Source organism: Mus caroli, chromosome 7, assembly GCF_900094665.2.
Source record: "Mus caroli chromosome 7, CAROLI_EIJ_v1.1, whole genome shotgun sequence".
NCBI classification, from domain to species: Eukaryota; Metazoa; Chordata; class Mammalia; order Rodentia; family Muridae; genus Mus; species Mus caroli.
The window spans coordinates 125,193,440-125,204,550 of NC_034576.1; the positions used below are offsets into that span (position 1 = coordinate 125,193,440).

General features: G+C 45.9%; 1 long non-coding RNA gene across 1 annotated transcript in view; it reads right to left on the minus strand.

Annotated features, from left to right (window-relative positions):
• Window positions 1-1,669: 1,669 nt before the first annotated feature.
• LOC110297210 overlaps window positions 1,670-11,111 on the minus strand; it is a 22,619-nt gene continuing 13,177 nt past the window's right edge. The window contains exons 2-3 of the long non-coding RNA XR_002378254.1: window positions 4,150-4,256; window positions 1,670-1,724 (exon numbers count right to left, since the gene is read on the minus strand). This is a non-coding gene — a long non-coding RNA (uncharacterized LOC110297210). The remainder of the gene's footprint in view (window positions 1,725-4,149; window positions 4,257-11,111) is intronic.

Consider the following 11,111-nt stretch of genomic DNA (forward strand, 5'->3'; position numbering starts at 1 on the left):
GTTTTCTCAGAAAATAAATGTCTTTTGCTTCTCTGTGCTCTGATACAGTTGATAAGAATGTTGAATGCCTTGTTTCAGGCTATTTGGAAGTACTTCCTCAAGAAATCATGTAGGGTGGTGGATATTAGGTAGAGCACTTATCGAGCATATGCAAGCCCTCATCAATCATCATCATCATCATCAATGTAGCATTTATGAAACTATATCAGTAGTAGTAGTCGTTGTAGTGTAGAAGTATAATTTAAAGACAACTCATTTTCCAGCCCCCTCATGCCTACACCAAGTTATTTCTTTGCTTCTCAATAAAGGCTACTTCCTTCCTCTTCAAATAGAAAATAATGGGCTGGAGAGATGATGGCTCAGTGGTTAAGAGCACTGACTGCTCTTCCAAAGGTCCTGGGTTTAATTCCCAGCAGCCACATGGTGGCTCACAACCATCTGTAATGGGATCTGATGCCCTCTTCTGGTGTGTCTGGAAACAGCTACAGTGTACTTATATAAAAATAAATAAATAAATCTTTAAAAAGAAAGAAGAGAAGAGAAGAGAAGAGAAGAGAAGAAGAGAAGAGAAGAGAAGAGAAGAGAAGAGAAGAGAAGAGAGAGAGGAGGGGAGGGGAAAGGAGAGGAGGGGAAAAGAGAGGAGAGGAGAGAAGGGGAAAAGAGAGGAGGGGAGGGGAGGGGAAGGGAAAGGAGGGGAGGGGAGGGGAGGAGAGGAGACGAGAGGAGACGAGACAAGAGAAGACAAGAGAAGAGAGAAGAAAATGACCCAGTGGGGGGGCTGGTGAGATGGCTCAGTGGGTAAGAGCACCCGACTGCTCTTCCGAAGGTCCAGAGTTCAAATCCCAGCAACCACATGGTGGCTCACAACCACCCGAAATGAGGTCTGACGCTCTCTTCTGGTGTGTCTGAAGACAGCTACAGTGTACTTACATATAATAAATAAATAAATCTTTAAAAAAAAAAAAAAGAAAGAAAATGACCCACTGGTTAAGAGCACTGGCTGCTCTTGCAGAGGACCCAGATTCAATTCCCTGTACCCACATGGTGGCTCACAACAGTCTGCAGTTCCAAGGAACTCGATACCCTCTTTTGGCTTTCATAGGTACTGCATGCATGTATTCAGGCAAAACACGCATGCACACATTTTAAAAAATGATCAAATAAAAATCAAAATGTGGCTTTCTCTTCTCTTCTTTCTATATTTCTGCTCTTCTCTTCTTTCTCTCTCTCTTCCCTTCTCTTATTTTTCTGCACGATTGCCCACTTCTTTTTCTCTTCCTCTTCTACCTGCCTCCCCTTCCCCATGGCAAGTTCCCTGGCTTTGGTCCTTGGGACCAGTGAACTCAGCCACCCTAGACCAGCTTCCCAATAAACCTGTTTTTAATATAGTCTTAAAAAATAAAATAAAAATGTGTTTATTCTGGTAATTATTTGTGTTTTGCTTGAAATACATGTTAATTTAATTGTGAAAATTTTCCCTGAACATTGTCTTTCTATTTTGTATACCTAGTGAAATGTGTTTGAGCTGCCTCTTTTTTCTGTTTATTCAACTCAAGATTTAGCTTTTTTCAGATTTATTTTTATTTCTAATAATGTGTACGTATGGATATAAGTAGACTCAAACGTGGGTCTTCTGTGAGAGCCACAAGTGTTCTTCATCCCTGACCCCTGAGTCTCCAGTTCCCCTTCTCTTTCATTTCATTACTTCTTTTCTTGAATCATACCTAGAAAATGAATTACGCTCCAGGACAGCCAGGGCTATACAGAGAAACCCTGTCTTGAAAAAACAAAAAAACAAAACAAAAACAAAAACAAAAAAACAACAACAACAAAAAAAAAACCAACAAAAAAAAGTGAATTACGATTTCTGCTTCAGAGATCTTTAAGAGTTTCTTTGCAGACTGTTAATATCCTTTATTACTATAAAAATTCTACAGGACCATAAAAGATGTGTTCACCATTTGATGTTATAGCACTTGACCCAAAACTACAAAGTTGATCTTTAAAACTATCCCCATTCAGAGTGAACACAATCCACAACCGGGATGTAGCTCAGTCACTGAGGACTTGCCCAGCCCATATGAAGCTGGAAGCCCTGGGCCCCATCCTCAGTACCACCTAAATGGTGTGGTGGTACATACCTTTCATCTCAGTGCTTGAGAGATGGAGGCAGGGGGATCAAGGTCAGTCAGGCAACAATGGTTGTGGTGGTGGTCCCAGCACTTGGGAAGCAGAGGTAGGAGGATCTCTGAGTTCAAGGCCAGCCAACTTTGTCTGGCCTTCAACATTTGAAGATAGCCTGGAGTGTACAATACCCTGCTACAAAGTGATTAAGTAAGACAGACAGACTGACTGACTGACCTTTTCTTTCTTTTTAAGTTCCTTACTGACTCTAGGCTGAGAGTTGGTCCTTAGAGTCGGCCGGACAGTGTGTTCTTGCTTTCGGCTTCCCTGGAGCTCTGCACTCTTTGTCTTGGACCCAATATCATCTGACACTGAGATCAGGAACCTAGTAGCTCCCAGTTATCTTTGTTCTGCTATATCCTCCTTAGACATTTAATCCCAGTCTTTGGCATATTCCTCTGTTTCCAAGCAAAAGCTAAAGTTTTACTTTAAAAATTATTATATATTTTTAAAAATTTATTTTAGGTGTGTGTGTGTAAATGTGCAGAGAACAACTTGTGGGACTCAGTTCTTTCCTTCTGCCATGTGGGTCCAGTCTCAGGGACTGAACTCAGCTAACTGTCCAGCTGGGCGTCAAGAGACCTCATCTGGCCAGCCCTCGAGTTTCTATTGTCTTTTTGCTTTTTTTTTTTTTTTTTTTTTTTACGAGACAGGGTTTCTCTGTGTAGCCCTGGCTGTCCTGGAACTCACTCTGAAGACCAGGCTGGCCTCAAATTCAGAAATCTGGCTGCCTCTGCCTCTCAAGCACTGGGATTAAAGGTGTGTGCCACCGCACCTGGCTCTTGTCTCTTTGCTTTTTTAAGAATTGCTCTTCCAACTATTTTTTTTTCCAATTGTGTGTGGGTGTTTTGCCTATGCATAGTCTATGCACCATGTGGGTACCTGGTACCCATGGAGGCCTAAAGAGGATGCCAGGTCACCTGGTACTAGAGTTACAGATGATTGTCAGTCATCTTAATCACTGAGCCATCCCTCTACCCTGACCCTTAGATTTTGTTGTGATTGTTGATGGTTGGTTGTTTAAAATTTTTATTTTCATGTGTGTGTCTGTAGGTGTGTGTGTGCGTGCGTGAGAGCGTGCGTGCATATATGCTGGCGATGTTAGAGATAAAAACAGATCTCTGAAAGCTGGAGCTACAGGCAGATGTGAGGCCCCTGGTGTGTTTACTGGAACCTGAGCTCAGGTCCTCTGTGAGGTAAGAAGTGTTCTTTACTCCTGTGCCACATCCCTAGCCCCATGAACTCAGGTTTTTACTTTTTTGAGCCAATCTAAATTTTTTCCTCTTTAAATTGATTCTTTTGGGATTTTAATTTCCAAGTTCATTGATGAAGATTTCAAGTATGGCTTGATATAATTTGGTCATCTTGTATTCTTTAACATGTCCTATGATCTGATACAAGCACTGCTGGCTCCGCTGTGCTGTTAATTTGCGTGTGCCGTTTTAATCTTCATTTCTAGATGGATTTTTATCCTTTTAGAAAATTTAAGTTGGTTTCCAGAATTGTCAATTTCTGAACGTATCTACTGACCCACAGATGTGGAAAGAAATGGCTGAGCTTGCTGGTATGCTGCATTTCGTTTGTCTTTACATCAGAGACAGGTGGAGAAGCAGCAAAGAGAAAGAGGGGAGGAGGCCCTGGGCTCGGCTTCTGCACTTGAGTTAACCCTTGTTCCTGGGAGGCTTGGCCCTGGGTGTTCCTTCCCTTTCGTATTGGGTGATCCCACCCTCCAACTGTTGACCAGGGGTGTTGAGGAAGTAGACTGCAGGGTGTCTGCCTGACAGGCCACATCTGGGTAATTTTCCTTGGGTTCTCTTCTATCTGCTCTCTTTCGTGGAAGACAATGTGATAGCAAGTACCCTCTCGACTGAATAGTGCCAGACCTAGGTGCCTCTCAGCTCTCTCTTGGGCCTAGACATGAGCAACGGGATGTTAGTCTCCCCACCCTCTGGCTCCTCTCCTCACCTGCATCTCTCCAAGTTGCAGCAGTTGGTATTTCCAGAGTGGCCACCTTTGCCTTCTGTATTAGTTGCTTTTTCCTATCACCGTGACAGCATACCTGAAAGAAACACCTGAAGGAAGGAAGGGGGCATCATTTGGGCTCACAGTTTGAGAGGAAACAGTCCATTGTGGAAGCAAAGGCTCAATGGCTGGAATCGCTCGTAAATGAGAAGGCTGGTTCCATTCAGTCAGCAGCGAGGAGTCAGCCATGCTGGAGCCTGCACAGGACTAGAATCCAGTAGGCCTGCCCTCCAGTGACCCACCTCCTCTGGCTATGTCTCCTCATGTCTCCACCACCTCCCCAGTTACATCCACATCTGGGGACTAAATTTCTCTTTAATTGAGAAATTCAATAGATAGAAATTTGTCTTAAGATAATGATAGCCAAAGTGCCTAATGACTCCTCCTCAGGAATTGTGGTTAGTGTTTGGTTTATAGGAGCAAGCACAAATGATCTAAGTAGCCAAGACTTGAGAACTGCTGGAGAAAGTTATACAGTAGAACCTGTGCAGCCACCAGTGGCATGTGCACTGGTTAAGGAAGCCTTCCCTTATTTGCATAAAGCAGAACATAGGTATGCTGCACTCAAACAAGCATATTCACATACCAGAATTCTGCAAAAATACAGATTGTGCTGGGGCAAATCATTATAACCAGTGTCGTGTCCCCAAACGGTATTGAATTCATATGAAATAAATTTGCCAGTGAACCACTTAGAAGAGAGTGTGAGATGGCCAATGATCCCAGTGTGGATCTTAGCCATTTGGCCAGAGACAAGTAGAAGTGTTTTATTTAGCGAGAAGAGATGGAAGGGAGGAAGAGGCTTGGTCAACCTTGATGGTTGGCTGTGAGAACTCGCAGGGTTAGAAAAGCCACTGCCATCAGAGTGACCACTTATGACAATGAAGGACACATTGTTAAAGTGAGCATGGGACAGAGATGCACCAGACATAGGCAACTGTACTTCATCCCCCAGTGTTGATGACAAGTGACCCTGAAAACCTAATGTGACCAGGGCAGCTAAGCCAAGCCACGGCACTGATGGCTTCTATTGGGGATCAGTTATCCAGTCTCTAGCCTCTGGATCAGGGGAAAACCAGATCCAGCAGGACCCAAGGGCTCCATCATAAACCAGACAACATAGCCTCCCCTCCACACCACCACAGCTGACTAAGATGATTATCAGACAAGGTATTCCATGCACTAAGAGGTTACTGCCTAGAAATGACCAAGGAGAAGTATTGCCTTTGAATTGTTGAGGGATTTGTCCATCTCAGGCCTGCCAAGTTCTCTCTTTCTTGAAGGAGGTATCAACGGAAGCAGGGAGCTGTTGTCAGAAGACATGTGGCCATGGTGCCTGGCCAACAACGGTTCCATAAGAATGGGCTGTGAGAATTCCTGAAAAGGATTTATTCACCAGGATCTTATGGAGATCTGTGAGCAGGCAAAGTCTTACATCAGAGAAAAAGTGTTGGACCAGGGTAAGGGTGGTAAACAGAAGTACCAAGAAGCCAAGAGAAGAAGACACTTCCCAGATGGAATAATGCATATACTTAGATTGTACTATAACTGAATAAGACCTGGACGTTTGGAGGGCCTTCTAATGGGGATAAGAAGCCAACATAATATATGTGTGTTTCTGTACGATAGAGGTGTGCACATATGTATGTGTCTTAGGGTCTTAGTGCTGTGAAGAAACACCAAGGAAAACATTCAATTGGAAACGATTTACAGATTCAGAGGACTAGTTCATTATCATCGTGGTGGGAAACATGGCAGTGTGCAGACAGACTTGGTGCCGGAGGAGCCAAGAGTTCTACATCTTCCTCCGCAGGCAGCAGAAGGGGACTGAGTTCCACACCGGGAGGGATGTGAGCATATACATAAGACCTCAGAGCCCGCCTCCACAGTGACACACTTCTCAAGGCCACACATCCTAAGAGTGCCACTCCCCATGGGCTTATGGGGGCTAGTTACATTTAAACTACCACAGTATACTGTATATGTTTCTGGATATGGAGTGCTTATGTGTAGGTGTGTGTGTGCATGTGTTCATCTGTTTGGATGTACGTGGCCGTGTACGCATGTATATAAACGCCAGAAGTTAATGTCAAGCATTGCCCCCCCGCCCCCCCCCCCCNGCTGTATCCACTTTGTCTTCTGAGACACTGGGACCTGGAGCTTCTTGATCAGGCTAAGCAGGCTGGCCAGTGAGCTCCAGGAATCTACCCATCCCCACTGTGTCAGTGCAGGATTATAAGCATACAACACCATGTTTATTTTTAACATACACATTCTGCCATCTCCCTAGCGCCCCCCTCCCCAGCATAAGTTTTAAAACATTATTTTCCATTCAATTCACTTTGGGTGGAAAGCTATGATCAGGGTTGTACTGAAGACACGGGAAATCTCAATCAAATTGGAATCTTTGTGAGCGTTCCTGAGAAACATAATGTGAAAAGAACAGTGCGGAGGGAGGGAGGGAGGGGTACACCTGGAATGAGCCCCAGCTCCAGCATCAACTCACTGACATACCTTGATCTTTCAATTCACTTTTACTAAACCAAAGCCAATCCAAAACTTAATGGCTTAAAACTGCACTGCTCCTAATTGCTTGTGAGTCTGTAGGTCAGCAAGGTGGTTTCTCTGGGCTAGGACTTCTTCATATATGTATGGTCAAGCGTAGACTGGAGACAGCAACTCTGCTGATTCAGGTTGGCCTCTGTTGATGCCCAGGCCCCAGCTGGACTCAGACTTCACTCTAACACGCATCTCCTCCTGAGAAGCTAGCCTGGCCTTGGGTATGTGGCTGTGGTCAGGTTCCCAAAGAGCAGATGAAAGTGTGTGTGGTCCCTTGCATCCCAGGCTTGGAACCAACCCACCATCTCCCCTCTTTATTCCCAGTCCATGCACACACCAAGGCTAGTAAGAGAGAAAACAGAGATTTCCCTTTCATTGAGAGAAGCTTCTGTCACTTTGCAGAATGACAGCCATATGACCAAAAAGGAAGAATGGAGAACTCCAGTCATTCTGCCACCCACATATGAGCAAGTTCCTGAGACCTCTGCAGTCCTCGATGGCTTTGTCTATAGGATAGAGACAATATTTTCCATCCCAGAATTGTGATGACTCAGTGGCTCTGCTTCTAACATGGAGGCTGTTCCTCTAGATCTTTGTCTTAGTTATGATTTTATTGCTGCGAAGGGACACCATGACCTCAACGACTCTTATAAAGGAAAACCCTTAATTGGGGCCGGCTTACAGTTTAGTCCACTAAAGTCAGAGGTTTAGTCCATTATTGTCATGGGGGAAGCATGGTGGCATGAAGGCAGACATGATGCTGGAGAAGGAGCTGAGAGTCCTACATCTGGATCATCAGGCAGCAGAAAAAGATAGTAACACATTGGCCAGGCTTGAGCATCTGAGACCTCAAAGCCCACCCCTTAGTGACACACTTCCTCCAACAAAGCAACACCCACTCCAACAAGGCCAGGCCTCCTAATAATGATAATTCCATAGGCACCTATGGGAGCCATTTTTAATTCAAACCATCAGAGTTCTCTTACTCATTCATGTATTTCTTTTTTTTTTTAAAGATTTATTTATTACATATAAGTACACTGTAGCTGTCTTCAGACACACCAGAAGAGGGAGTCAGATCTTGTTACAGATGGTTGTGAGCCACCATGTGGTTGCTGGGATTTAAACTAAGGACCTTTGGAAGAGCAGTCGGGTGCTCTTACCTGCTGAGCCATCTCACCAGCCCCATGTATTTCTTCTTTTGCTTTTAGATGAACGTTTTACTCTTAGGACTGGACTCAGTACCGATACCACCATCACTTTGTACCGTCTTGAGTACTGCACTCCCCTTACCTGCATCAACAAGTTCTGGGCAGGAAAGGAGGTTTTCTTCTGCACCTGTTCTTTTAGTCTTTGTCCTCAAGCTCAGCCACAATCTGTGTGTTTCCGAGATTGACATGGGGAAGGAAATTGCATTTGCTCAGTACAGTTAACAAGGCCTCTGTGACTCATCTTCCTCTGGGGTACTCTGACTCCACAGTGGGTGGAATGGCCTGGAAGGAACCTTGTGAGGCCTTCTCTGGCGTCACTAATTCTGTGTCTTTCCCTGGGAACACTCCTTCATCTGTCTCCATGACTGCACTCAGATGCACTGAGTGAGGTGCAGTGGGCTCTGGGTCCTGTGTCTCACCCCCCTGAGGAGAGGTCATTCTTTGCTCTCCCTTCAGGTCAGCAGTGACTTTGGGTAGAGACACCCCTGGAGACTAGACAGCACTAGTGCCTTGGTAAGCCCCACTCCCTCTCCACACATTTTAGTCCTGATTAGTGGAGAAATTTACAGTTTGTTTTCACACCTTCTCTCCGTGACTTGCCAGCTTCCATTTATAGCAGAGTCTCCAAATTTTTCTCTATGAGGAGAGTATCAGCCAGACGTCAATGATCCTGCAGTTTTTCATAGTTTTTGTTTCCACAGTTTCCCTCGGGGCCCTGATACTAGCTTCACACTTTCTTACGGTACTATATGTTTCCTTCTGAACCACACTGGGAAAAAATGTTCAGAGCAGAAGACCCAGTTGTAGTGTGCTCAAGTAGGGTGCACATAGCCCTGGGTCCAGTCCCCAGCACCACATAAACCGGGCAAGGTGGCCTCCACCTGCAATCCCAGCACTTAGGAAGTGGAGACGGGAGGATCTGAAGTCCAAGCTTGGCTACATATTGAGTTCAAGGCCAGCATGGCCTGCCTAAGACCCTGTCTCAGAAACAACAGTAGACAGCTGGGCTTGGTGCCCCCTGCCCTTGGGAGGTTGCGGCATGAGGACCATGAGTTTAAGACTAGCCTGGACCACACAGAGAGAACCCATCTCTGAGTAAATGACCAGTAAATAGTTACCTCCCTCCCATTAGATTTCTCAGCAGTTTGATGAGCCAGCCATTGTCTGGCACAGGAAACATCCATTTCTCCCCTGTCTGGTACCCCAGCGTCTCACTAAAGTGCCTTTAGGTTCAGACATTCTGCTGTCCTCTGTGGGGAAGGACTGGTTACCAGTGACTCATAGTCATGCTCTGCCAGAGAGTGTCATTCTCCACAGTGGCAGCTGAGGAGGTGGTGGAGTGCTGGATGTAGTTGTGGGGTAATAGGAGCAACCCCAGCCCCAGCGCAGCTCAGGGGCGGAACCGAGGCAGGAGTACTGAGGATACTGAGCACCTAACGGAGGCGGAGTATTAGGTTTCAACCCCCTTAGCCCCTGAGTGCATTCAGTTCTCACCATGATGGTGAGGCAGACGATGTTTTCTAGTGTCTACATTTTACAGATGATGACGTTGAGTCTTAATGAGGGAACGAGAAAGCCAGTGCTTCCCAGGTGGAAGTCTTCAGGGCTGGGACACAAGGTTCGCCCTGACTGCCAGGACCACAGTATCCCGGACTATTCCTCCCACAGGGGTCTCCTGAGTGTAGAGAGAAGGGAATATTGCTATACTGCTTCAGCAGCCTGAGTGTACCTGAAGGGGATTCTGAGGCAGCTTGAATATTTAAATGATGTTTCAGCCATGTACAAATCTGCTTCTCTGCCATCTATCTGCATTCCCCAGAAATATAATAAAATTCCCGTCTCTGCTCCATCTCCAAACACCAGCCCCGAGCCCCACCAGTGACATCTGAAGTCCTGTACACTGAAGAAACAAGATTCAGATGGAAAAGTGCTGGCACAAGGTTGAGCAGGGTTCTCTAATAAAGACACCGTGCATCACACATCAGCTGCTGCTGTTACTATGGTGACAGCCACAATTTCTCCCAGACAGCTTGGGTCTGCAGGGAGGGTGGACCCTGGGGGAAACAAGTGTATTTCTCCAACCTGTCAGACCCTGTCACCTTTCCTGTTTCCCTCACCTCTCCCACTCCCACCAGCCCCCACACTTCCTTCCTTGGGCTGACAGGGGCCCATGGCACCCCCAGGCCATCATAATTAGCATCTGGCCGTGAGCCCGGAGTTCTGGCAGCACATTCCTCACTTCCCTTGCCAGCCAATCTCCTTTCCCCAGCATCCCTTCAACAGCACTGCAGCAGCTGTGTGCAGACAGCCCCAGCACCAAGGTCACCGCAGCGCCAGCAATGACGAAGCATCCCCTTCCTGCCTGGGTGGCATGGCATCAGATGATGCTTCGATGTTGTCTGAGCCTTTTGGAAGTTACCACCTTAAGGTTCTGGAAAAGGAAGCTACCCTTAGGAGGATGGGGAAGGCTAAACTCTTAGTTCTTGCGGGGTTTAAGAGTTTTTCCATCTGGCTGAGAGTCACCAATTAGGTTTCAGGGGGAGGGGCAAGATCAAGTGTAAGATATCCGAAAAGGTCGAGGAAGTAATCAGAAAGTCCAAGCGTCACTATGCCTTGGACTTTAAGGGACTAAAGATGGCGGTGGCAATCACAGCCAAAGAGAGCTGGTTGTTATGGTGACAACAGCGAGGACATTTACGGAAGCTGTGTTCCGGGAACCTTACCGAGCACTTTAGAAGCGTTATGGCGTTGAGTGCTCACACTGACTGCGCATGTAGAAACTGCATGGAGCTTCTCTGTTCGTTTTCCAGAAGGGAAACAAGGCTGGGGAAAAGTTAGCTCTCCCTCCCTAGCAAGAAATCAGGCCCTAGAAACATGCTCTACACGAAGATATTCCCCTAGAGTCTTCCAAATCCAGTGTTATTTACTAATGAGTACACAAAATGCAGGAAGAAAAAAAAAATGTTGAGAGACATAAACTTGGTTTCCAGTACCAGATTGAAGCCTTACTAGAAGAACTGAAACAGCCATAAAAGAAACAAGGGATACTTGACGTTGGAGGAAGAACTGCACAGTGAAATCGCATCAGGAAGTCATTGGGACCTCTCTTTTTTTTTTTTTTTTTTTTTTTTTTTT